This window comes from Narcine bancroftii, chromosome 8 (assembly GCF_036971445.1).
Source record: "Narcine bancroftii isolate sNarBan1 chromosome 8, sNarBan1.hap1, whole genome shotgun sequence".
NCBI classification, from domain to species: Eukaryota; Metazoa; Chordata; class Chondrichthyes; order Torpediniformes; family Narcinidae; genus Narcine; species Narcine bancroftii.
In genome coordinates, this window is record NC_091476.1 from 147,684,724 (window position 1) to 147,711,905 (window position 27,182).

At 46.3% G+C, this 27,182-nt stretch overlaps 1 long non-coding RNA gene across 2 annotated transcripts; it reads left to right on the forward strand.

Moving 5' to 3' along the window:
- The first annotated feature begins 1,453 nt into the window (after positions 1 to 1,453).
- LOC138741884 (uncharacterized) lies at positions 1,454 to 27,182 on the forward strand. 2 transcript variants are annotated; one of them, XR_011343845.1, is made up of 3 exons: positions 1,454 to 1,534; positions 19,697 to 19,868; positions 26,907 to 27,182. It is a non-coding gene; the product is annotated as an uncharacterized lncRNA (long non-coding RNA). The 2 variants fall into 2 exon arrangements; XR_011343846.1 differs by lacking the exon at positions 1,454 to 1,534 and adding an exon at positions 2,257 to 2,343.

Sequence of the window (27,182 nt, forward strand, 5' to 3'; positions counted from 1 at the left end):
ATATTTAAATCTTATCGTGCTTGTATTCATATCATTTAAAGAGATGGAGGTCTGTGGTCGGCATTCTCTAACATATTTTATGTATGGTTCCCAAATTTGTTCGATTAATGTATCTTTGTCTTTCAGATTGTATATAATTTTTTTCTAATGGAATACACTTGTTCATTTCTGTATACCACTGATGTATTTTAAGGCTTGTTTCCATTTTCCAGGTTGTCATAATACATTATTTTGCTACTGCTAGAGCTATCATAATAAATCTTATTTGGGCTCTGTCTAATGTTAGTCCTAATTTTTTGACTCTTATATTATTTAACAGAAATTCTTTTGGATCTTTTTGTATATAATTTTTTGTGATTTTGTTTAATATTAGGTTTAGATCTTCCCAGAAAGTTTTTACTATTGAACATGTCAAAATTGTGTGTAATGTTGTTCCAGTCGCTCTCCGATGCTGTTGGGTCCCACTCTTTTAATTTCTGAGGAGTAACATATAATCTCTGTAGTCAGTTATTTTTATATATTAAATATTATATCATACATAATTTAGTATTTATTGTGTTCCTAATTGTTCCTATGCATAACTCCTCCCATGTTTCATTCTTTATCTCTATGTTTAAATCTTTTTCCAAACTTTCTTTCGGTTTGTTCTTTGTTTCATCCTCTTCATATATTGCAATTTGATGTACATATTGGTAATAATTTTTTTAATTATCATTGTGTCTGTAATTAAATATTCATAGCTGCTACTTTCTGGTAATCTCAAGCTATTTCCTAGTTTATCTTTTAAATAAGTTTTCAACTGGTAATATGGAAACATTGTACCTTGTGTTATTTCATATTTATCTTTTAATTGCTCAAATGTTAATAAATTATTTCCCAAAAAGCAATCTTCTATTTTCTTGATTCCTTTTCTATCCCATTCCTTCCAATATTGTTGAGTGTATGTAAGTCTTTAGAAGTTTGAGCTTTGAGAATTGTTTAGCAATGTTCACAAAAGCTAAACGTATACCCCTGCAACAATTCCTACTAAGTGAAGACTTAAAACCTCAGCTTCCAATCTCCAAAACTTAATGCCATTCTTTTTTCACATCTTAAAGTGGGATATTTTCCCTGTGTATTGTTAATACATATTCCAAAATACTGATCATTATCGATTGTTGTTTCTGCAATGGTTATACCAGCAAAAATACCAAACAGAAATTAAACCTGCTTTTCCTTTTAGGTTATTTTAGTTCAGGAATACACAGCACTCATGCAAATGTAAGGCAAGGGACAGTCATTCTGAAACTTACTTACTTTGAGGCTTTAATGCTGGTTGTTCCCCGGTGCCAAATTTAGCTGGGGTGGCACCATAGAGCCTCCGAATTCCCACCCTTAACTATTGCTCATGTGCCAAATGAGCTACCATATGCGCATGCGGTAATCGTCCCCAGGGCATCAACCTACTGCGCATATGCCAGCCGGCACTTGTGCATGCGCACAAGAATAAAGATGGCTGTGCCCAGCCAATGGAGCCCGGACACTGACTAATAAGGTAAGTACACTTTTGCACATCGGCCCCTACACCGGACATCTGGCCACCCTGACAGTCCCCTTCTGAAGTCTGCACCCTAGGTGACTGCTTAGTTGGCCTAATGGTAGCGCCAGCCCTGCACAGGAGCAAGTCTCAACTGGGGATTCGAGGTCTGCCTTGGCATTTACCGCAAAGCTTGGGCATCCTTTTCCCTCTCACTCAGCACCTTCTTTAACTCACCTTCACATATTGCTCTCACCTCCCCCATCTTGGCTACCCCTCACCCCACCATCTGCCGAATTCTCTGCATCTTTTTTTGAATGATCCCCACCTTCCCTAATCCTACTTCACCTGAAGACTACTCATGGCCTGTCTGTGGTCTGTGTTGTCAAATTGCCTTGTAAAACAGGGTTAACCAGGCAATTAATTATGTTGAAGAACTGGTTACTGGGCTATTTGAAAGGGCCAAACTGGGCAAACCTGGTCAAAATCTACCAGGGTCCCTGGTATCTCCCTGGGTGCTGCAATTTGAAGGTACCTCACAGGGTTAACCAACTGTGTAACAAACTTACTGATTTTTTTTTGCCTCTGCTAAATTAGTGTAATTCATACTTGCAGCTCTACATTTCACCAGTAGATGAGGCTTGAAGAGCTGCTAAATCCCTGTGTTTGTCACCACTGCCATGAACTTACTTTGGATTCATTTTCCTTGGGGGAGTAATGCATTTGGGCGGCACGGTTAGCGTAGCGGTTAGTGCAATGCTGTTACAGCATCAGTGATCGGGACCGGGGTTCTCCGCATGGGATCCCACCCCTGCGATGATGACATGGTGAGTGACACTTCACGCAGCCACTGGGAATCTCCTGTTCCCTGTGTTCATTCTGTTCCCTTTCTGTTTAAAGTTCCAGAGTAACCAGGTGAGCCATTTCCCCTTTCAAAATGTACAGGATATTCGGGCTCATGCGTCAAAAGGGCCTGTAAACATGCTGCCTTTCAAAATGTACAAATTAAAATAAGAAAGCAACGAGTAACATATTAAAATCTTGTGTCTGTTTGGCAGAGCTCTGCTTCTTTAATGATCAAAATCCATCCAGTGCAGTTCCAAACAAACATGAATGCTGGATGCTGGAATCATGAGTAAACAAAGAGAAGTTGGTTGGACTCAGCAGGTCAGGCAGCATCCATGGAGTGATCTGGATAGGCAGCATATTGGGTTGACAGGGCCTCCCAGCCGCCCACCCCCCCCACCCCGCCTTTTTATGATTGCTACCTCCCCTTCCTACCATGGTTTCCAAGTGAGTATGACTCTGTTGAACTTGTTGGGTAGATGTGTCCTTACACCTTGGTCTCACGCTCCCACTCAGATGAATGGGTAAGATCCCCTGCCATTGTTTGAGGATAAACACAAGAAGAATGTTTGGCTGCTTGTATATTGCTTGTGGGCGCACGCTGTTCACAAACTGGATGCAGTAGATGCTAATTACAACAGTGTTAACACTTGATTCACTGGAGCGACCTCATCACCAACATCGAAGTACTCGAGATGGCAGAGGCTGACAGCATCGAATCCACGCTGCTGAAGATCCAACTGCGCTGGGTAGGTCACGTCTCCAGAATGGAGGACCATCGCCTTCCCAAGATCGTGTTATATGGCGAGCTCTCCACTGGCCACCAGAGGTGCACCAAAGAAGAGGTACAAGGACTGCCTAAAGAAATCTCTTGGTGCCTGCCACATTGACCACCGCCAATGGGCTGATATCGCCTCAAACCATGCATCTTGACGCCTCACAGTTCGGCGGGCAGCAACCTCCTTGGAAGAAGACCGCAGAGCCCACCTCACTGACAAAAGACAAAGGAGGAAAAACCCAACACCCAACACCCAACCAACCAATTTTCCTTTGCAACCGCTGCAACCGTGTCTACCTGTCCCGCATCGGACTCGTCAGCCATAAACGAGCTTGCAGCTGACGTGGACATTACCCCTCCATAAATCTTCATCCACGAAGCCAAACCAAAGAAGAAGAAAAAGAAAGAAGAACACTTGAGAATTCCTAAAGTTGTGAAAAGGGTGAATCTGCTGGTCTGTCTGTCTCTCTCTTTTTCTCCCTCTGTAGCGGCAGCTACTCTGCTCCTGCAATAACACACGAAACCAGACGCGTTGAGCTCAGTGAGCAGACTAATTTATTGCAGGCTGCTGGGCTGCACTTATACTCTCAGCCCGGACCTGGCTGAGAACTGCGCTGGAGAGCGCTTACATCATCCAGGCGTCACGTGGTCCCCAAGCGCTGGTTTCTGAGCCCCAAGCTGGAAGGAAGGGAAACCCCCAGGTTTGTTACACAGTTGGTTAACCCTGTGAGGTGCCTTCAAATTTCAGCACCCAGGTAGCCCTCCTGGGACCCGGGTGAGATTACTGGGTCATGTGTGCCTCCTGCACCTTTCAAGTAGCAGCCTAACCTACTTGTTAAATTGCCAACATTGGCGCCATTTTGGCCGGCTGCCCCACCGCGTGGCTTATGTGGGGCCAGTTTGCCTGCCTTGTGCTGAGCTCCCACACATCCCCCCCCCAAGAACCAGAGCCAATGTCCTTTTTTGCCGAGCGGCCTCGCTTCTTGGGCTGGGTTACGACCATGGGCTCAGTGGGATCGAGGTGCGGTGGCTTCAGCCTGTCCATGGTAAACAGCTCATGACTGCCGCCCAAGTCCAGTGTGAATGTCGAGCCGGAACATTGTATAACCCTGTACGGCCTCTCGTATGGTTGCTGCAGAGGTACCGTGGTTGAGCCCTGCCAAACGAAAACGAACTCCGCGGAAAGCAGCTCGCCAGGAACGTGAGTCGGACGGGTGCCATGCCTGGGTGGCAGTGAGGGTTCGAAGGAGTCCAAGCATGCCCTGAGGTGAGGAAGTAGTTCATGCGGCGACCGCTAGGGATTGTGAGGTGCGTTGACGAACTCACCAGGTAGTGCCAGCAGTGCACCGAAGACCAGCTCAGCCAATGGCGCCTGCAGATCCTTGGGAGTGGAGCGGATGCCCAGGAGCACCCAAGGTAGTTCGTCCATCCAGTCAGGACCGGTGAGGCGGGCCATAAGCGCTGACTTAAGGTGGCGGTGCAGACATTCGACCAGTACATTGGCCTACAGGTGGTAGGCCATGGTGCGGTGTAGCTGTGCCCAGAGCGCAGATGTGAACTGGGTGCCCTGTTCGCTGGTGAGGTGAGCCGGGACACCGAACCAGGCAAACCAACCACGCAACAGTGCTCGGAAGCAGGAGTCAGTGGAGGCGTCTGGCATCGGGATCGCCTTGGGCCAGCAAGTGGTGTGGTCCACCACCGTAAACAGGTAACAGTTGCCCCAGGAAATGGGTAAGGGCCCGACGATGTCCACGTGAATGTGGCTGAACCGTTCCCGGACGTGCTTGAACTCCTGTATGGGCGCCTTGGTGTGCCTATGCACCTTAGACGTCTGGCAATGGGTGCATGTTCTGGCCCAGCCCGCGATCTGCTTCCACAGCCCTTGCCATATGAACCGTTCTGCCACTATCCGGACCGTGGACCTGATGAACGGATGTGAAAGGTCGTGGATGTGATGGAAGACCTGCCTGCGCCACTGCTGTGGAACCACTGGCCGCGGGGTGCCCAAGGAGATATCGCACAGGATGGTGCCTTCGCCCCTTGGAGTCGGGAGGTCTTTGAACCACAGGCCGGTGATGGCGGTCTTGATGGCCCTTGTCTCCTCATCAGCTTCCTGGTCCCGGGCAAGCTGGTTGAAGTCGAGGCTGGGCATCAGCGCGCAGATGGCTGGTCACGAGACTGCATCAGCAACTACATTGTCCTTCCCCGCCTTGTGCCGAATGTCAGTGGTAAACTCCGACACGAAGGAGAGGTGACGCTGCTGGCAGACCGACCAGGGATCCTTTGCCATCGCAAGCGCCTGGGTGAGGGGTTTGTGGTCGGTGAAGATGGTAAAATTCCTCCCCTCCAAAAAATAGCAGAAATGCCGTACCGCCAGGTACATGCCCAGGCACTATACTTGCGTTCCGGCAGGCGGAGCAGGCGGCTGAAGAATGCCACCGGTTTCCAATGACCATTCACCCGCTGCTCCAGGACGGCACTGGCGGCTGTGGCAGAGGCATCGACAGAGAGTGCCATACGCAGGTCGGTGTGTGGGTGGGCGAACATGGTGGCCTTCGCGAGGGTGTCCTTGGTGGCCTCGAATGTGGTGCAGGCTTCTGGGATCCAAGCGAGCATCTTGTGCTTGGCTGCAAGGAGGGTGAAGAGTGGCTGCATGATGTGTGCAGCTCCCGGGATGAAGCGGTTGTAAAAGTTGACCATACCCGCGAACTCCTGCAGCCCCTTGAGGCAGTTTTGGCATGGGAACTCCCTGATGGAGGCAACCTTCGCAGTGGTAGGCGTGGCTCCTTCGGCCATGATGTTATGGCCCAGGAACTGCATGGACTCTTTCCTGAAATGGCACGGCCGAGTTGATGGTAAGGCCGAAGTCAGCCAGCCAGGAGAAAAGGGCACGTAGGTGGGCCTTGTGTTGCGCTCGGTCCTTGCTGGTGACAAGGATGTCGTCCAAAAAAAAAAGACGAAATCCAAGTCCCTGCCCACAGAGTCTATGAGGCGCTGGAAGGTGTGAGTGACGTTCTTGAGCCCGAGTGGCATGCGCAGAAATTTGAACAGGCCAAAGTGGGCAATGATGGCCGTCTTGGGTATGTCCTCAGGGTGCACCGGGATCTGGTGATATCCACGCACCAGGTCAACCTTGGAGAAGAACCTCGCGCTGTGCAGGTTGGCCGTAAAGTCCTGGATGTGAGGGAAGGGGTAATGGTCAGGAATGGTTGCCTCGTTGAGCTGTCGATAGTCTCTGCAGGGATGCCAGCCGCCAGAGGCTTTCGGGACCAGGTGGAGCGGCGAGGCCCACAGGCTGTCGGACCACTGAATGATCTCCAGCTCCAACAGGTGCAAAAACTCCTCCTTCACTACCTGGAGCTTGTCAGGCGGGAGCCGGCGTGCCTTGGTGTGAACCGGCAGGCCCTGGGTGGGGATGTGGTGGAACACCCCATGGCATGCGAGGCAGCGGAGAACTGTGGCTTGAGGAGTGTCGGGAACTCGTCCAAGATCTGCTGGAACTTGTCTCTGGGTGTGCTGATCGTGGCCATCTGCGGTTGCTCCAAACAGGAGGCATTGAGGCGAACAGCCTGGAAGGTACGGTCGTCCACCAGATGCTTACCTTGAATCTCCACCAGAAGCCCGTGTGCGAGGAGGAAGCCTGCACCCAGGATGGCAGTTGGGAGGGACGAGATGGTGATCCTCCACGCAAAATTCTGTTGGTCGATCTGGAAGTGGACTGTCTTGCCTCCATACGTCCAGATTGCCTTTGCTTTGGCCACATGGAGGGGAGGTCCACCAGGTCGGTTCCTGGATTAGGTGGTCGTGGCCAGTATGAAGCTGATCTGGGCTCCAGTGTCAACGAGGAACCGCCGGCCACTGAGTCCCGCAGGTAGAGAAGGCTATGTCCTTGGCCAGCCTCTCCAGCCATTAACAGCGACCAGCATGGTCATTTTCCTTGAACGAGCAGGGCTGCCGATACTTCCAAGCCTTGGCTCCCCAGCACTGGTGGTAGAAGCAGAGGCCTGAAGTGGATGCTGTGGCCTTGGTTATGCTCTTGGGGGCCTCTGCAGGGGCCGGGTGCTCTACCGCAGCGCTAGGGGTGGGCTTGGCGTAGTCGTGCCCATGCCTCGTGACCTGCTGGACCACTGAGCCTTCCGAGAATTGTGCAAGCCCGTCTTATACTTATACCTCTCATTTTGTTCGTTTTAGATTGGTCACAGTGTTTGAGCTCCTGAAAGAAAATAGACACACACACCGAGAGCAGTTCAGTCCATCCTGGAATCAAGAACTGCTCAGGGCTCACCTCTTTCTTTCGGCGAAACATCTTGAGACCAACCCTGCTCACTGCGCCAATTGTTTTGGGTAAACTTGTACCTCTCACTTTGTTCGTTTTAGATTGGTCACAGTGTTTGAACTACCGAAAGAAAATAGACACACACACCGAGAGCAGTTCAGTCCATCCAGGAATCAAGAACTGCTCAGGGCTCACCTCTTTCTTTCGGCGAAACATCTTGAGACCAACCCTGCTCGCTGCGCCAATTGTCTTGGGTAAACATATACCTCTCATTTTGTTCATTTTAGATTGGTCACAGTGTTTGAACTACCGAAAGAAAATAGATACACACACCGAGAGCAGTTCAGTCCATCCTGGAATCAAGAATTGCTCAGGGCTCATCTCTTTCTTTCGGCGAAAGATCTTGAGACCAATCCTGCTCGCAGCGCCAATTGTCTTGGGTAAACTTTTACCTTTCACTTTGGTTCAATAGTCAGCAGATATTAATGGATCCATCCCACCCTGGTCTCCGTTTCTTCTCCCTGCTTCCATCAGGAAGAAGATCATAAATTCACTTTGGTTCAATAGTCAGCAGATATTAACGGATTGCTTTGTCTTGCGCTGAGATTCTACTTCTCAAGACAGAGCCATAGCTCTCGGGCCTTCTGGGTGACCTTCCTCGGGTCAGTGAAGCTCTCCCAAACCAGTAGCGGGCGGATGTCCCTGGGCATATGTTCGAGGAAGATGCACTTGAAAAGTGGGCAGTTGGTGTGCTCACCCATGAGCGTGAGCATCTCGTCCATCAGTTCCATCGGGGACCTGTCCCCCAGGGCATCGAGGTGCAGCACCCGAGCGGCACGCTGGTGTCTGGATAGTCCGAGGGACCCAGTAAGCACTCGCTTGATGGTCTCATATGTCCTCGGTGGATGGGTGCTGAACAAGGTGCAGCACGCGTCTGGCGGTGGCCTGGTCCGGGGCAGCGACCACATGGTAGAATTTGGTCATGTCGGACGAAATCTGGCAGAGGTGAAACTGAGCTTCTGTGTGGACGAACCAGGTCTCCGGCTCCTGAACCCAGAATTCAGGCAGTTTCACGGCTATAGCGCTGATCCCAGACTCGCACAAAGACGTTTGAACCAGTTGGAGTCACTGATTGTAGCGGCGGCTACACTGTTCCTGCAGTAATCAGACGCAACCTTGGAGCTAGTCAGGGAACCCAGTTAAACTGACCCAGGACACGTCGACTGGCGGCTTGAACATCAAAATGGCCAACCAGGTTACTCCTATGACGTCAGTGCTTACGCGCTAAAGTGTCTGCGGTGATCAGGGGAGAGGGGGATTGCTGCCAGGACCCAGGTGGAGGTGTGGTTGGGGGGGGGAAGGGTGAGAAGTCGCTGGTTCGAGGGGGGATAGACGGGGGCCACAATTGGGGGGGAGTGAGGTTGTTGCCATGGGGGTCGATGTCATGGGGGGGTGGAGGGATATCACGATCAGCGGGAGAGGGGTCGCTGCAGTGTGGGAGAGAGGAGAGGGGTCAGCTGCCGCAGGGGAGAGAGGAGAGGGGTAGGCTGCTGCAGGAGAGAGAGAAGAGGGGGATCGGCTGCCAGAGGTTGGGGGGGAGAGCGAATGACAGTGAGAGGGAGACTGACAGCTGGTGGGGGGGACAGGGGAGACTAGTTTGTGTGACGCGTAACCTACCGCGTCATTGCAGGGGCGGTATCACCCTTAAATTACTGGGTTGGCGATTTACTGGAGCTATCCCCCCCTCAGCTTAAAAGGTGCTGGAGGGCTATCCCTGGGTGCTGCAGTTTGAAAGCACATACTGTGTTTTTACTCTCTCTCTTGCTAGCCACTTTCAGGTGCAGATAATGTGCTGGCAGATGCGTCTGGGGGAGTGCAGCTGGGGCGTTCAGGTGGCCGCGTAAAAGACGCCTTCCTGTCACCTGAATGTGCCGTCTGAAGGAGAGCCGTATCTGAGCAAACGTCGCTCCTGTGGACTGTGGCTGTAGTTATTGCTGCATTCCCTTCCCCTCTCCAAGCCCTGTATCTCTTTTGAGATATCTTCAGACCTTTAATTTTGACCTCTTATTTATGTCAGCATTTAATTGTGCCAACTTTGGGAGCCCTGCCTTCAACTGTCGTTCTGAGTTTTGGAAGCAATGTACTATTTTTTACCGAGTTTTTGGTTATGTAATCTAATGCCACAAAGTAATTTTTTTAAAAACCGAATAAACACTTTTCGATGTTAAAGTCACTAACTAAACGTAATGTGCTGTTTTTAAATTGTTACCTACCTGAATTCAAGAGAAACAATATTTAATAGGATATTAAATCTTATATTAAATATCTTAGAAGGATTGTGTCATGGGCTGCATTCACAATGCTGTGTTAAGGTGCAACGGGGGATGCTCCAAGCTGGAGACTATACCTACCTGAGGAGGGTCAGGTAAGTGCTCCTCAGGGCTGGGTTGTCCACTTTCAGGTGGCCACTGACAGCTGCATTGGGGTAGAATAGGTGGCTTTACAGTCAGGTATTCTGGCCACCTGAAAGCGGCTAGTCTCTTTCTCACTCTCCACTCTAACACTCCTTTGCAATCACAATCAGTCTTATTTTTAAAGCAACTAATTGCCTGATTTGCATATGATTGTCTTGGAAAAACAGCAGAACTACTTTGGCCAGCATGAATGTGGAAGGGTGATATTATCATGTTGAAAAGCAGTATAAACAGAATTTCCATATAGATGTCCTGAGTCCAGTCGTTCCTTCATACTTATTCCACCACTTTGAAAGGTCACAGATAATATGATAATCACCTCATATTCTAATTCGCATGTACCCAGGGCTACATTTCACCTCTTTGCATATCAGGTGTCTATGTAACCTGTTGAAAACGTGCAATGGATGCTTCCACTGTCCTTTTGGGGAAGGATGATAAAGACATGACCCCTTGTTGTAGATTCATGATCTAGAGGAACCTTCCCCTTCACTTCCAATCTGTCAAGACCCCTCAAGATTTTATGTTTCAATCAAGATTTTTCTTAATTTCATCAGTCAAGCTCAGCCGGTTCAACCTTCCTTCAGAAGAAACACAATCAAGGCTCTTTTATAGTGAAAATTAGCGATTTGTGAAGATAGGTTTCACTCCACTTATCTTCATAAAAGGTCCAAAGGAGGATTAGCTGGTCCAACTTGTTCCACGTTCCTTCCGCCTCGGGGGTGGGGGGGGGGGGGGGGTAGTATCAGTGGAGTAAAGTTGCTCGACCTCCTGCATAAAACGACTCCAAATAGGAAGGTAAGATGATTGACGTTGCGTTGACAGACCCGTCGCCCAGCTGCAGTGATACAGAGCAGCCGGTGGAGCTGTCAGGTTGCGCCTGCTCACTTCGCCCCATTCCTCTTGCCGCCTGCTCCCTCATTGCCTGTTCCCTCACACTACTGCCCTGACCCGCTCCCTCATGCCACCTGCTCCCCCATGCTCCCCGTTCTTTCATGCCTCCTGCTTCCTCACGCAGCTGCTCCGACCCGCTCCCTCATGCTGCCCACTTCCTCGTGCTGCCCACTCCTTCTTGCCACCCCTTGGACCTTGAACCAAATGGCTGGGATTCTGCAGGCTCCTGGCAGTGGCACTGCTTCATTCAATGCTGGGTGTACAGGGCTTGCAGATTCTGTGAACTGTGTAGTAGGTGAGGGGCTGTCAAGCAGCAGGGCGGGGGGTGGGCTGGGGGCTGTCAGGTAGCAGGGCGGGGGGGGTGTGTCAGAGAGCGGTGCAGAGTCTGTCAGGTAGATGGGTGGGGGCTGTCAGGCAGTGGGGCTCAGGCATCGGGGCTAAGGTCGCAGGGCAGGTGGGTTGTCAGAGAGTGGGATGGGGGGCTGTCAGGTAGCAGAGCTCAGGCAGTAGGGCAGAGGGCTGTCAGGCAGTGGGGTTCAGGCAACGGGGCTGAGGCAGCGGGGCAGGTGGGTTGTCAGACAGCAGGGTGGGGGCTGTCAGGCAGCAGGGTGGGGGGCTCAGGCAGTGGGGTCAGGCAACAGGGCTAAGGCAGCAGGATGAGTGGATTGTCAGACATTGAGGTAGGGGGCTGTCAGGCAGCAGGGTGGTGGGGCAGTTGCAGGGCAATCCATCGTGCCCCTTCTATCCTGAGAAACCAGCGTTGCTCTGGGCTATATAAAAGGACTGCGCTATCTGCCTTTTCCATCCTCTATAATGGGTAAATTTGCCTTTTTTAAAAAAAACGAGCAGGGCAATAACACAGTTTTTGTGCATAAAAAGCCCTCAGTCTAGATACTCATCTAGTAAATTTTCTCAGAACTGCTTGCAATGATTTAACGTCCTTCCTTATACCGTGTAAGGAGACGACTGCTGTAAACTAATGTGATCCCCCCCCAATATCCTTTATAATTGAAGCTTGACTCCTCTGATCTTGTTTATGAATCTCTCCCTCCCCCAAGCAATGACTAGTAATACTCTATTAGTTTTCCTAATTAGTTGCTGGACCTTGCTCTACTGGAATGGCCAGACTGTTTTGCATCTGAGAGCTTTGGAATCTTCTCTTGTGGAACACACACACACACACACACACACACGCACACACGCGCACACACACACGCACACACACCCACACACACACACATGCACACACGCGCACACACACACGCACACACACACACGCGCGTGCACACACACATGCACACACACGCGCACGCACACACACATACACACACGCACACACACACGCGCACACACACACACACACGCACCCACGCGCACACACACGCACACACATACACGCGCGCACACACACATGCACACACACCCACACACACACACACACATCCACACACACGCGCGCACGCACACACATGCACGCACCCACACGCACACACACGCGCGCACACACACATGCACACACACCCACACACACACTCATGCACACACACACACACGCACGCACACACACACGCACACACACACACGTGCGCGCGCACACACACACACGCACACGCACACACGTGCACACGCACACACACACACACACACACACACACACACACACGCACACACACACACACACACACACACACACACACACACACACTTGTAACAAGGCATTCAAGGTCCCAAAATGTTGGTTATATATCTTTGCCTTCTATGGACGTTAGGCACTTTTAAGCTGCTGTTCATTGTAGTCCTCCTGGGACCCAGGAGCAATTATTGGAGCAAAGGTGCTTCCAGCACCTTTTAAGCTGCAGTGAGATTGATGCATTGAATCACCAACCCAGCATTTTAAGGGGGATCCCTGCCCCACCATGACGTGGTAATGATGCTTCACGCACTCGCGGGAACTATCGGTAAGTCTCCTCAGTCCCCCCCCCCCCCCCCCACCAGTCGTCAGTCAACCCGTACCCCTCCACCATTCACCACCCACCATCAATCACTATTCCCCTGTCAGGAACCCTTCCCCTGTCAGTCACAACCCCCACCATCAATCAACACCCACCCTGTCAATTATCCGTCCAGCTGCCACGAATGTTGAGCTGTCACAACCGGAGTGGCGTTTGCAGCAGTGGCAGTTTGCGCTCCCCCACCCCCCCCCCCACACTGCGGCTGCGACCCCTTTCTCCCACCCGCAGCAACAACCTCTCTTCCCACCTGTGGCAGTGATGTCTCTCCCGCTGATCGTCGCACCACCCCGCTCCCCCCCAACCCCTGCGGCATCAACCTCTCCTCCCATAGCAGGGACCTCACTCTCCTAATTGTGGATCCCACCCTCGGGGCAGCAACATCTTCCACCTGGTCCACCGCGGCAGTGACCCTTCTCCCACCCCGATAGCGGCAGACACTTCAGCAAGGGGTTTCCCTGTGATGCCAGCACACAAGAGCTGATGTCACAGGAGTAACCAGGTCGGCCATTTTGCTGTTCAAGTTGCCAGGGGACGCATCCTAGTTTGACTGAGTTCCCTGACTACCTCTGAGGTAGGGCAGGGACCCGGTTGGATTTGGACCACGCTGACCGGGTCTGACCCTTTCAAGCTGCCATGTGAATGGGGCGCTAAGTGGGCAAATTGCCCAGTTATCCCCATTTTACACGCCAGATTGAAAGGGCCAGCTGTGTGACCTGGTGAGTTTCTCCAGCATCTTGTGTATTTACTACAAGCAGACTATCATGTTTCACTTTGTTTTTTCTGCCCAAATGTAATAATTACACATTTCCCCACATTTTTCACACTCCATTTGCCAAATCCTTTATGTTCTGACTGATTTTGAATAAAAATAGCCAATGCTCTCAGTTGTTAAGTTATCCCTATGCTCAGGTTTGAGTCTGCTGGAGTAAGGAGGTGGTAAAGGTGTCTGGTATCTGGGTTCCCGGAGAGGGAGGGGAATGCCCTGACATGGTTCTCTCCTGAATGTGATTCTCAAACCCCTGTTTGGAAGGTGTCCACAGCATTGGAAGTAAAACACGAAAGTCTGCAGACACCGTGGTTGAAGTAAAAACACAATGCTGGAAGCCAAACAGTGTACTTTATACAGCAAAAATAAAAATACATAATCGATGTTTTGGGCTTGAGCCCAAGGTCGGCACCAAGGGGGGGGGGGTGGCATCCGTGGTCATTGCCCCCCCCAGTGAGGTGTTGTGCCCCCTTACAGTCATGGCCATCGTTCACTGTCTGACCTGCCCCACGCCCTCCTGTGTCACTAGCGTGCGCCAAGTGTCAGTAGCGTCTAGTGACGCTTGACGCAATAAAACCAGCACCCTCATCTCCTACGTCGGAGGGATATATGGTGTTAATGTTCATCAACAGGTAGGTCCCAGCATCCGACAAGCACTTCCCCCCCACCACCGCTGAGCGAGTTTATGATCGTTCCACTGTGCCCCCCTCTAACACGCTAATGCTCCCCTCTAACATTCGTTCTGGCCCCGATCCTGCTCAAGCCCTTCTTCAAGGCATGCTCTGGATCCAGTTCTTTTGAATTTTTGCACTTATTTCACATCCACTATTTCACAACTGCTCCGTTCAAGACAACAAGAGACTGCACGCAGTTGTGAACGCAGCTCAGACCATCACATAATTTAAAAAAAAATTAAATTTAAATTTAAATTCAGACATACAGCACGGTAACAGGCCATTTTGACCCATGAGCCTGTGCCGCCCAATTACACCCAATTAACCTACAACCCCCTGTAAATTTCAAATGGTGGGAGGAAACTGGAGCCTCAGGAGGAAAGCAACACAGACATGGGGAGAATATACAAACTCCTTACAGACAGTGTGGGATTCAAACCCCCGTCCCGATTGCTGGCGCTGTAACAGCATTGCGCTAACTGCTACACTAATTGTGCTGTCCATGGTTTATGAAAACAACTAACATTTTCTATCTAATTAATTTGACAGCCTATTGACATTTATTCAATATTTTAAACTGAAATTCATGTCTAAACAAAATAAAAAAATCCTCTCCAGCATTTCCTCCAAATAAAGTAACAGTAAATTGTGACCAGCAAACCAGAACTAAATGGTATAAATTTCTAAATGTTTGTTAGACAAGTAGATAGAAGGTTCTGTGAATGAGATCAAAGCTCACCTCGACTCAGTGATGCTCTCAGACAGTGAATACGTCAGAATCCTAGTGGAATTCCCCAGCATTATTACTCCTCAGTTCTCGATGCCCTAACCGAAACATGGAGTACAGCACCACATTCCGACTCATGGACGTCCCCTGCATGCTCAGGAGCTCAGATTACCTCTGGATAAATTGCAATTGGCTAACGATGAATTCTGACACATGAAGGAAATGGGAATTATTTGCTGCTCTGACAACCTTGGGTATTACTGCTGCATATGGTACCTAAGGCGTCTGTAAGAGTGGATGGAGACTTTGTGGGGACTATCTATCAGCATCTAAACGACATCACTGCAGCAGATCACTGCCATGTTCTCCATATTTCTCTGCAATCCTTCATGGCGCTAAGATTTTCTCCAAAATCAACCTAGTACGCGGGTACCATCAGACCCTAGTTCACCCTGACAACATTCCTAAAACTGCCTTGATTATCCTGTTTGGCCTATTTGAATTCCTCCATATGCCTTTTGATTTAAAAAACACGCCCCAGACTTCTGTTCCTTTATCTTGTGATCTTATAAATGACCATTTAGAAATAAATTATAGGTGTTTTTACTTCAACCACGGTGCCTGCATTGCGGTTAGTGCAAGGCCAGCGAGCAGGTTTTGAATCCTGCTCTGTCTGTAAGAAGATTGTATGTTCTCCCCGTTTCTGTGTGGATTTTCCCTGGGTTCTCTGGTTTCCTCCCACCGTTCAAACCATACCGGGGGATTGTAGGTCAATTGGATGTAATTGGGTGCCACAGACTCATGGGCTGAAATGACCTGTCACATCGCTGTATGTCTAAATTTAATTAAATAAACATTTGACCTTCAAATGTGAAATGCTAACTCGCTTTATTACATCACCCATTGCATCCTGTTTTATCTTGACTAGATAAAGTAAAATTCACCCAGCGACTGATATACTGTATATACTTTGTGTAAAAGTCAAATTTTGTCGACCATTTTTAATGTTAAATTTATGGAGTCGACTAGTACTTGGAAATTGTGCTACTTTTGAGGAGCTGAAAATCATACTAAAATCCAAAATCCCATATCAGTAGCGGAAATCCAACTAATCTCTAAACAAATAAAGAACAAAAGCACAATGAATTAAAGTAATAAAACAGAGTCTGTGCATCAAAACACACATCCTACCACCGGGGTGGTCTGAACTGCAGCAAGTATCTGCATAGTCGGAGGCATTGGGAGTTCTGGTCCGCGGGCGGCCAGGGCCAAGACGAGACTCCACAGTCGAGGCTCTGGTCTGTGGGTGGACAGGACTGAAGTGAGAGACTAGGGGTCAACTTTTGCACGAGATACAAAAATTGGGGGTTGACTCTGATATGAGATCGACATTTACATGAGTGTATGTGGGAAATGTTTCTGGATTTTTGACTCTTATTACCTGGCTGAGAGAAGGAAGTTAAGTTACCAGCTTTGGATGGGTAAGTTTGAACCATTCAGTGTTACCGGGGTAAATTTGTCACCTGCACCCATAAATGCACATCTCTTCAGGAACTGAGTTATAGAGAAAGGTTGAACAGGTTAGGTCTTTATACCCTGGAGCATAGAAGAATGAGGGACGATTTGATAAAGGTATTTAAAATTATGAGGGGAATAGATAGAGTAAATATAGATTGGCTTTTTCCACTGAGGGGTGATGAGATACAAACCAGAGGACATAGGCTAAGGGTGAAAGGAGAAAAGTTTAGGGAGAACATGTGGGGGAACTTCTTCACACAGAGAGTGTGGAACGAGCTTCCAGCTGAAGTGTGAAGGCAGGCTCAATTTTAACATTTTAAGAAGAATTTGGACATATACATGGATGGGGGAGGTACAGAGGGCTATAGACTGGGTGCAGGTCAGAAGGACTAGGAAAAAAATGGTTTAGTACCGACTAGAAGGGCTGAAGAGGCCTGTTTCTGTGCTGTAATGTGTTATGGTTCTATGGTATTTGGTTGACTTGTGTTGATTTCATCTTGCTCATGCTATTGGGTGTGACACAGACCTCACCCAGAATTTATGGTCCCTAGAGATTACATAATCACTGTTAACTAGAATGTGTCAGTATGGAAAATCCACAGCTATTAATACCATTCTCTATCTGGATCAATACTTCTGTGTTAGGCACTAACAGCCCAAATGTCCATCTGATCAAAATTCAACCAGACAAATACTTCTATCATCTCAATTCCATCAAACAAATCAAGATCTCTCCAGAGTTGTACTGCACGGAATGCCAATTCTTCCATGCCAACCAACTTGGCATTCTGCGCTCATCCCATTTGCCTGCATTTGGTCCATATCCTTCTAGACCCTTCCCATATCTATCTAAATGTCTTGTGAACTTCAAAATTGTGCCTACTTCTACAGTTTCTTCTGGAAGCTCGTTCAAGATATGAACCACCCTCTGGGTTAAAAAGTTATCTCCCAGTTCCCTCTTAAATATCCCTGATCTCGGCAAATCTATGCCCCTTGGTTTTCTCTAATTAAAGCCTGGGCATTTTACACTATCCTTCATGGACAAGTTTTTCCAGACAAATAATGGTCAGCACAGAATGTCCTCCAGAGACTGAGAGACAAGGACTTGATGGATACTATGTGGTGGCTCCTTGAGTAGACTCTCTAAGTCATCTGGAGGAATGAACATAAGACTATAAGACATAGGAGCAGAAATAGGCTATTTAGATAATTGAATCTGCCCTGCCATTTTATCATGAATTGATCCCTTTTCGCACACAGCCCCACTGGCTAGCTTTCTCCCCATTAACCTTTGATCCCCTGGCTAATCAAAAACCTAACATTGTTTTGGATACACCCAATGACCTGACCTCCAAAACTGCCTGTGGCAACACATTCCACAGATTTATCACCCTCTGACTGAAGAAATTCCTACCCATCTCTGTTCTAAACAGATGCCCTTCAATCCTAGCTCACTAATAAGCACTAGGACTTGGCCTGGCAGCCAATGAGAGGAAGCCTTCCCAGTCAGATCCTTTCTGTATAACTGAAATATCATTCACAATGTACATTGTCCTCAAGTCAACTCAGTGGAGTGGAGATATTCGCCCACCATTTTGCAGAACACAAAGGTTGCACAGTTAGCAAAGCGGTTAGCTCGCACTGTTACAACACCAGCGATCAGGGCTGGGGTTCAAATCCCTCACTGTCTGTAAGGAATTTGTACATTCTTCCCATGTCTGCATGGGTTTTCCCTGGGGGCACTGATCTTGTCCCACCATTCAAAAACATACTGGAGCTGTAAGTCAATTGGGTGTAATTTGGCAGCATTTTTTTTTGGGAGTTATCCCGCTTTGTACATTCTTCCCATGTCTGCATGGGTTTTCCCTGGGGGCACTGATCTTGTCCCACCATTCAAAAACATACTGGAGCTGTAAGTCAATTGGGTGTAATTTGGCAGCATTTTTTTTTGGGAGTTATCCCGCACTGCGCGGTTTAGACGGAAGGGGGTATTTTTAACCTCCTACCCGTTTTCTTTCCTTTTTTTTTGTATTATTAGATTAAAGAGTGAAGGGTTTTTTTTTGTTTAAATATAAAAAAGAAGCATAAGAAAGTATTTGATTGTTTAAAAAACTAAAAATTGATGTGGTTTTTTTTGTAAAGTTTATTCAGTAGATAAGGAATATCTGAAATTTAAATGTGAATGGGATGGATAAGTTTATTTATTTATTTTTTCTTTAACTTTAAGGTGAAAGGAGTGGTAATTCTGGTGTATATTATTTTGCTATTTTAATTATAGAACGAAGGGAATAATGGTGAAAGTTATAAATTGAATTGTACAATTCTTAATGAGGCTTGAATTTTGTTTGTGGTTTATGCTCCAGTTGTTGAAGATATAGATTTTGCTGTTGATGTGTTTTTATTATTTGGATATCTGAATTTTAACGTAATGATTGGGGATATTTAAATGTGGTATTGGAGCTTTTATTGGATAACTATTCAAGAGTAAAAGGGAAAAATGGTGGAAGAGTACTAAAATTGAATTGTACAATGCTTAATGAGGTTTGAATTTTGTTTTAAGATGGTGGTTTATGTGACTAATATGATGATAGATGTGAAGTTAGTCGATATTTGGTGAAGGTTTATCTCTATAGGGAAAGTTTTTTTTTCATCTTTTTTTCATGCTACAATTTTTTTTAATAATTGATTATTGTTTAAGAATTTTTGATAGATAATGTTACTAACTTTACTAATTTTTTATATTAAGTTTGAGTTAAATATATGTTTCATCTTAACTCCGTTTGTTAAATATATGCATTTAAGTTTGATTTAAATATGTTTTTTAAGTCTGATATCTTAGTATTAATTACTTTTCTTTTTGTTAGTATTTTAATCGGTTATGTTTTTGTTTTTTTTTGTAAGTGGGTTTTTTTTCTCACATATATTATTAACTTTATTAATTCTTCACTCTTTATTTTGGGGGGGAAGGGGGGGTTGGTCTAATTTGAGTTGGGTTATTAATGTGTAATAATTATTGAGGAGGGTATAGTTTATTTAGATTACTGATACTGTATTGTAATTTTATTATTTATTCTTAATTTTTTTTTAATGTAATCCTATATGTTATTCATGTTATAAAATTTTAAATAAAGTTTAAAAAAAACTCTCCTTTTATGTAAATCTGGTGGCTCAATGAAAATTTTAAAAAAAGTTTAACTTACCTTTTTATGGAGAAGGCCTACAAGGCAGATCCAGCTTTGCTTTTTCTCTGAGAAGCGTCGGGAGCTATCTTCCAGAGCTGAGGAAGGTGGGGCGAATGGCGCAGTAGCTCCACCCATCGCCATGACATCATCCATACATGCCATGAAGGGAAAGCAGACTACACCCAAAATGTCGATCGAAGAGCAGGTAAGAGCACTGGTGGAGATCTGTTTAAGGGGTCTTAGGACTCAGGAAGATTTCTTGCGCAATGTAATTAGCTATATTATGGCATACAGGATTTAAAAAATCCAACTCCTGGGTCACGGTCTGACGACATCATCATGACATCATCAGCCCGCCCCTTCATAGGCGCTTTCAGCGGCATTGCCTTCATAGAGGAGGTGGAGAGAGTTGATCCACCTCTGACTCTAACTCCCTAGGCAGGCAGATCGGAGTCCACCTCCTGAATTCGCCCTCGGAGCTTTCAACAAGGAAAGTTAAGCAATGTAAAGGAAGAGAATATCCATAAAAAGGCCTTCTGTCGCTCTCTGTCTCTGTATCTCTCTCTGTCTCTGTCTGTTTCTCTCTCTCTCTGTCTCTCTCTCTTCCCTTTTCCCTCTGTCTCCTTTCACAGAGCCAAAATCAGTTCTCACCTTTCCTCTTATCATATCCAATTAACACCTTTTGTTGGTCTGGACTCCTCCCCTGGCCAGTCTTCAGTCTTTATTCTGATGCCTTCCTGTTCTTTGCTTATACCTTAAGGGAGGGGTGAGGCCTGAAATGTCAGTAGTATATTTCTATGTCCTCTGGATGGTGCAAGATTGGCTGAGTTCTTCCAGAATTTCTGTGTTTTTACTACAATCACACCATCTGCAGACTTTCATGTTTTACAATGAAAACACTCAGAGGAGGCCAAATTTTTAATTCAAGCCTACCAGTTGATCCAAACCCAACAGAGGCCAACTGAGATGCACAACATTCCTCAGAGATTTGAAATACAAGAATGTTGTGCAAATTCAACATGTCAGGTCAAATATCAAATATTGCCCTTGGGTTGGGTTCTCCTTTAGTCTGCGTCAGGTTTTAATTTTATACACAAGCATTCCTTTGGTTCACAGTGCTGAACCAACCAGCCAGCTTTCAACAGAGTTCTCTGCAGAATGATTGAGGGGGTGAACAGACCCAGCCTGTAGTTAACCCATAGTCATGATCACTATTGTGTTACTCCCTGCAACCAATTATCCTACGTCCCCTCCTTGCCTGCCCCCCACACCCCATCCCAAAACTCCTACATGTCTGGCTGACTTTACCCTATCTCACCAAAGACCATCTACACTTATAGGCTGGTTCTACCCTCAGGTAAAGCTTTACTGCCAGTTGAGTGGATTGGTCTTGCACGCTTATCCACCCTTGAAAGTGCTGTGCTATTTGACTGATAAGTTTCACAAAAATATGTCTGTGGGTCTGTCAAGTCAAGTTTATTATCAACCAAATGCATAAACAAAACAGCATTCTCTAGTCCTCGGTTCCAAAACATGCAGAAACACAACCAGCCAAAACACACATACAAACAATACATTTTCAGGACAAGTATTTATATAGACAAATAAATTAATAAATAAATATTGTTTCATTAATATGAGAGTCATAGATTGTTAGTGTTTTTAGCTCATTTGGTTATTCAGCATTCTCACTTTTTGAGGTAAAAACACACTGAAATGCTGGAGGAACTCAACCGGTCTTTTCTGGGTCTATAGGAGACAAAGATATATTGCCGACAATTCATGTCTGAGCCCTTCTTCAAGGAATAAACAGAATAAACCAGAAGCAGGAGGTGGTGCTCTGATACTCCTGTATCTCTTCCCTGACGGGAGCAGCTGAAAGATGCTGTATGCAGGGTGGATGGGGTCTTCAATAATCCTGCGCACCCTCTTCAGACAACGATCCTGGTAGATTATGTCGATGGTGATGGGGAGGGAGACTCCATTGATCCTCCATGCCATCTTATGGTGCTGTGGATTGACCTCCGATCTATTTCTCTGCAGCCACCACACCACACTGAGATGCAGCCGGTCAGGACACTCTCAATAGAGCTTGTGCAGAAGGTTAACATAATGGTGATATTCATACTAAACTATGAACAAGGTTATTTGGTTACACTATCTCTTGGATATTTCTGCCTGCTGTGAATGTTGTTGCAACATTGTCGTAGTTTTGCCTGTGAACTTCCAGCAGTTCAGCAGATTGCAGAAAAAAAGCAGATCATTCAGAAAGGAAACATCAGCTGATTCTTCTCCTCCACAGCTACTGCCTGACCCACTGAGTCCCTCCAGCAATCTGGGTTTATTTTTACTTCAGTCTCCTGTGCACCCAACAATCGTGAATGGAATTGGTTGCAAACATGTGCCAGAGATGACCCAGCACTGTCTGGAATTCAGAAGGTCACGGGGTGATTTGATGGAAGTTTATGAGACTTTAGACCAGTGCTTCTCAACCTTTTTCTTTCCACCCACATACCACTTTAAGTAATCCCTATGCCATTGGTGCTCTGTGATTAGTAAGAGATTGCTTGAGGTGGTATGTGAGTGGAAAGGGAAGGTTGAGAATTACTGCTCTAGACCCAATTGTTACTGAAATATTTTGCTTGAGAAAAATTATCATTGGCCCATTTCCTTTGGAGTTATGAAACTGTGCACATAACGAGTCAATTAGGTACGATTAAAACAGTGGTTTTCAACCTTTTTCTTTCCACCCACATACCACCTTAAGCAATCCCTTACTAATCACAGAGCACCTATGGCATAGGGAACACAAGTGATATGTGAGTGGAAACTAAAAGATTGACAACCACTGTTTGACTGTTAAATTTTTGATAAGTGAAGTTATTGAAGGATCTTTGGCTTGGCTTCACGGTCGAAGATTTATGGAGGGGTATGTCCACGTCTGTTGCAGGCTCGTTGGTGACTGACAAGTCCAATGTGGGACAGGCAGACACGGTTGCAGTGGTTGCAAGGGAAAATTGGTGGGTTGGGGTTGGGTGTTGGGTTTTTCTTCCTTTGTCTTTTGTCAGTGAGGTGGGCTCTGCGGTCTTCTTCCAAGGAGGTTGCTGCCCGCCGAACTGTGAGGCACCAAGATGCACAGTTGGAGGCGATATCAGCCCACTGTCGGTGGTCAACGTGGCAGGCACCAAGAGATTTCTTTAAACAGTCCTTGTACCTCTTCTTTGGTGCACCTCTGTCTCGATGGACAGTGGAGAGCTCTCCATATTACACAATCTTCCATTCTGGAGATGTGACCCACCCAGCGCAGTTGGGTCTTCAGCAGCGTGGATTCGATGCTTGCAGACTCTGCCATCTCGAGTACTTCGATGTTGGTGATGAACTCACTCCAATGAATGTTGAGGATGGAGCGGAGACAGCGCTGTTGGAAGCGTTCTAGGAGCTGTAGGTGATGCCGGTAGAGGACCCATGATTCGGAGCCAAACAGGAGCATGGGTATGACAACGGCTCTGTACACACTAATCTTTGTGTGTTTCTTCAGCTGGTTGTTTTTCCAAACTCTTTTGTGTAGTCTTCCAAAGGCGCTATTTGCCTTGGCGAGTCTGTTGTCTATCTCGTTGTTGATCCTTGCATCAGATGAAATGGTGCAGCCGAGGTAGGTAAACTGGTTGACCGTTTTGAGTTATGTGTGCCCGATGGAGATGTGGGGGGCTGGTAGTCATGGTGGGGAGCTGGCTGATGGAGGACCTCAGTTTTCTTCAGGCTGACTTCCAGGCCAAACATTTTGGCAGTTTCCGCAAAACAGGACATCATGCACTGGAGAGCTGGCTCTGAATGGGCAACTAAAGCGGCATCATCTGCAAACAGTAGTTCACGGATAAGTTGCTCTTGTGTCTTGGTGTGAGCTTGCAGGCGCCTCAGATTGAAGAGACTGCCATCCTTGCGGTACCGAATGTAAACAGCGTCTTCATTGTTGAGGTCTTTCATGGCTTGTTTCAGCATCATGCTGAAGAAGATAGAAAAGAGGGTTGGGGCGAGGACGCAGCCTTGCTTCACGCCGTTGTCAATGGAGAAACGTTCGGAGAGCTCATTGCTGTATCTGACCCGACCTTGTTGGTTTTTGTGCAGTTGGTTAACCATGTTGAGGAAAATGGGGGGGGCATCCGAGGCGCTCTAGTATTTGCTCTAGTATATAGGGTAGGGAATTGGCAGGTGTGGAGAATTTGGTTTCAAAACAACCATGGCCTCACTGAGTGACAGGATAAATAGATCTTCCTGTCTGTGAGCTCCTGTGATGTAACAATAAAAAGGTTTTATTCATGGACAATTATCAAAAGACTGCGATTCAAATCCATTCAGTCTAGTGGTCAATAATGAAACTGGGGATATTCAATGATGTGTTTGGTTTCAAAGTCTGTGTTTCATGCAGAGACCATGTAGCTTCAAAATAAGTTTACGGGCAGATGCCAGTCTGGTGATCTATTTTGGAACCATGTGCTAAATGCTTCCTTTTGTTCTTTAAAGTCACAATGATTCAAAGTCTAAAATGTTTCTCATATTTTAGCCCATATCTGTTTGACAGAAAAATAGATGAGATCACAGATTACAAAACAGATGTAAAATTCAGGGAACATTCATAAAGTAATAATTGAATTAGGCTTATTTAATAATGGCAGAAATTGTAGTTTGCTTGGTAATATCTCAAACTAATTTTATGTCTGATTCTCACTGCTCAAACTTAATTCAACGTGCTTTTGAAGTTCTCATATTGCATGCAGACGGTACACATACGCATTATCTTCTGTAGAAGTAACATTAATATTCTGTGTATGTGTGTGCATTTTGTACTTCTATACACATATGCTATAATCCTGGTACATATGTAGATCTATTGAAAAATATGTATGCACGTGTTCACAAATCTGAATTTATATGTACAGTTACATACTTTATGTGTGATTTTGTGTGTGTATTTGTATGTGTCTGTGTGTGTATTTGTGTGTTGTGTGTTTGCATGTGTGTGCGTGTGTGTGTGCAGTGTGTGTGTATGTGTGTGCGTGTGTGTGTGTGTGTGTGTGTGTGTGTGTGTGTGTGTGTCTGTGTGTTGAGTCACATCCATGTTATTAATATATACAGTAATGCAAACAGCAAGGGTCCCAACACTGATCCTTTTGATACACCACTGGTCACAGACCTCCAATCAGATGCCTGCTTCCATCACAGGGCGAATTTTAGATCCAATGAAAATCCAATCTTTCAACTATGAACAGTCCAAAGTTAACCAAAGAAAATATTAATCCAAGCTTAGCTTGCTACACTGTGATTTACTCTGATGCACCTGGTCTAAACCAGATACTTGGCATCTCTTCTTAGATGCAAGTTCATCAAACTCTGGGGTCAGAGTTCGCCTCCCACCTGTCTTGAAAGGTCCTGTTTTCTGTCTTTCGTTTGGCCATTTTTCATAAGGGGTTTATTACGAGTGAGTTGGGCGACAGGTCACAGATGCCAATGAAAGTAAAGAGAGGAGGTGGGGGCGATTAGCGGGCTGACGGGCCGGCGTCAATGCATTTGCAAAGCATTCTGGGATTTGTAGTATTAGCTGTGCATGCGCTATACTTGCGCGGCGGCCAGCGGGCCAGCTCTAATACATATTTGATATGATCTTGCAGGCCAAATATAATTATATCACGGGCCAAATTTGGCCTGCGGGCCTGAGTTTGACATGTGTGGTGTAAACAAATATGTTCGGAATGCATTTCAACAGGAAGAAAATGGATGATACGCAGAAAGAAGTTATTCATTTAAACTGGCATCATGGACAGTGCAGTCATGATGGACCAAAGGGCCTGCTCTTGAATGGTACTGTTCTATGTAAGGACATAAGGAATAGGAGCCTTAGTTGGCCATCTGGCCCATCGAGCCTGCTCCACTGTTCAACGAGATCATGGTTGATCTGGCCATGGACTCAACTCCACTTACCATTCATAACTATTCATTCCCCTAAAATGCAAAAATCGATCTACCTGCATCTTAAATACCTTCATTGCCTCCTTGGGCAGAGAATTCCTCAGGTTCACTGGGAGAACCTGTTCCTCCTCATCTCCAGGTGAAGTTGGTGGTAAAGAAGGTGAATGCAATGTTGGCATTCATTTCTAGAAATAGGGCACTGGTGAGATCTCACTTGTGTACAGTTTTGGCCTCTTATTTGAGAAAGGAATCCTCTTATTGGAGAGGATTGAAAGGGAGGAAGAGAAATTCTCAGCTTTTGGACTGTACTCGTCGGAGTATAGAAGGATGAGGTGGACCTCGTAGAGGCATTTTGAATACTGAAAGGCCTGGACAGAGTAAATGTGGCAAGGATGTTTCTCATGTTAAGGAAATCTAGGACTAGTGATAAAAGAGCACCAATTTAAAACAGAGATAGAGAGACATTTCTTTAATCAGAGTAGCGTGAATCTGTGGAACTTGTTGCCACAGGTGGCTGTAGAAGCGAGGTCGTTGGGTGTATTTAAGGAAGAGATTGACAGGTATATGATTCGCCAGGGCATCAAGGGTTACTGGAAGAAAGTCTGGCAACGGGGCTGAGTGAGAGGATGGACCATCTCATGATCAAGGTGGCAGAGCACGCTCAATGGGCTGATTGGCCTACTTCTGCTAACTATCTTGTGATCACTGTTTCTATGTTTCTGTCTTATGTGCGTTAAATGTGATAAACCCTTGAAAAATCCTTCTTTGTTCCTCTCTTATTGCAAGAGACAGATATTGCTGGGATGACGTTTTGATTAAAAGATATCTAGAAGATCAATCAATATATTCAGAGCAAACAGACAAGCGAATATTTTACTCTTTAGTGGACAAAGTAGATTTCTTCAGCTCACTGAACCTCTCATCTGATTGTAACCAGTTAATAATATTTACTTATTACAAAAATAATATTTACTTCATTCATTCTGACATGCTCCGTCTCTGGGCTATCAAATTATTTCTTAGCCGTGAGAGAACAGATCACAGTTTTTTTTTGCCTTCTCTCTTAAAAAAATAATGCTTGAAATAAAAACACGATAGTATGGGTGCAAGGATTGGATGAGCTGATATCCTGCTTGCTGGCTCTTTTCCCGATTCTGCTGATTTTACTGGATAAGGCCAAACGCAGGCAGGCGGGATTCATGTGGTTGGGATATTTGGCTGGCGTGGGCGAGTTTGGGCTGAAGGGCCTGTTTCCTCAATGAATGTCTCTAATGGACAGGTTCATGGAAAGAGAACAAACCTTTGGGATGGAAGATGTCAAAAAAATGGAAAACGACCTGGATGAATGAAGAATAAATTCCCCACTTCACCGACAACACTGGAAACTTTCATCAGTCAAGAGTCGCTCAACCAAACTAGTTGGACTGCCTCAGCCATAATAACTTATGGATATATGGCCAGATATACTGTATTTAAAAAGCTCATCCTTATCGGGCAAGATCATTTCACGTCAGCAAGATATTTTCCAAAAATAAATAATGTAATGCTCTTACAA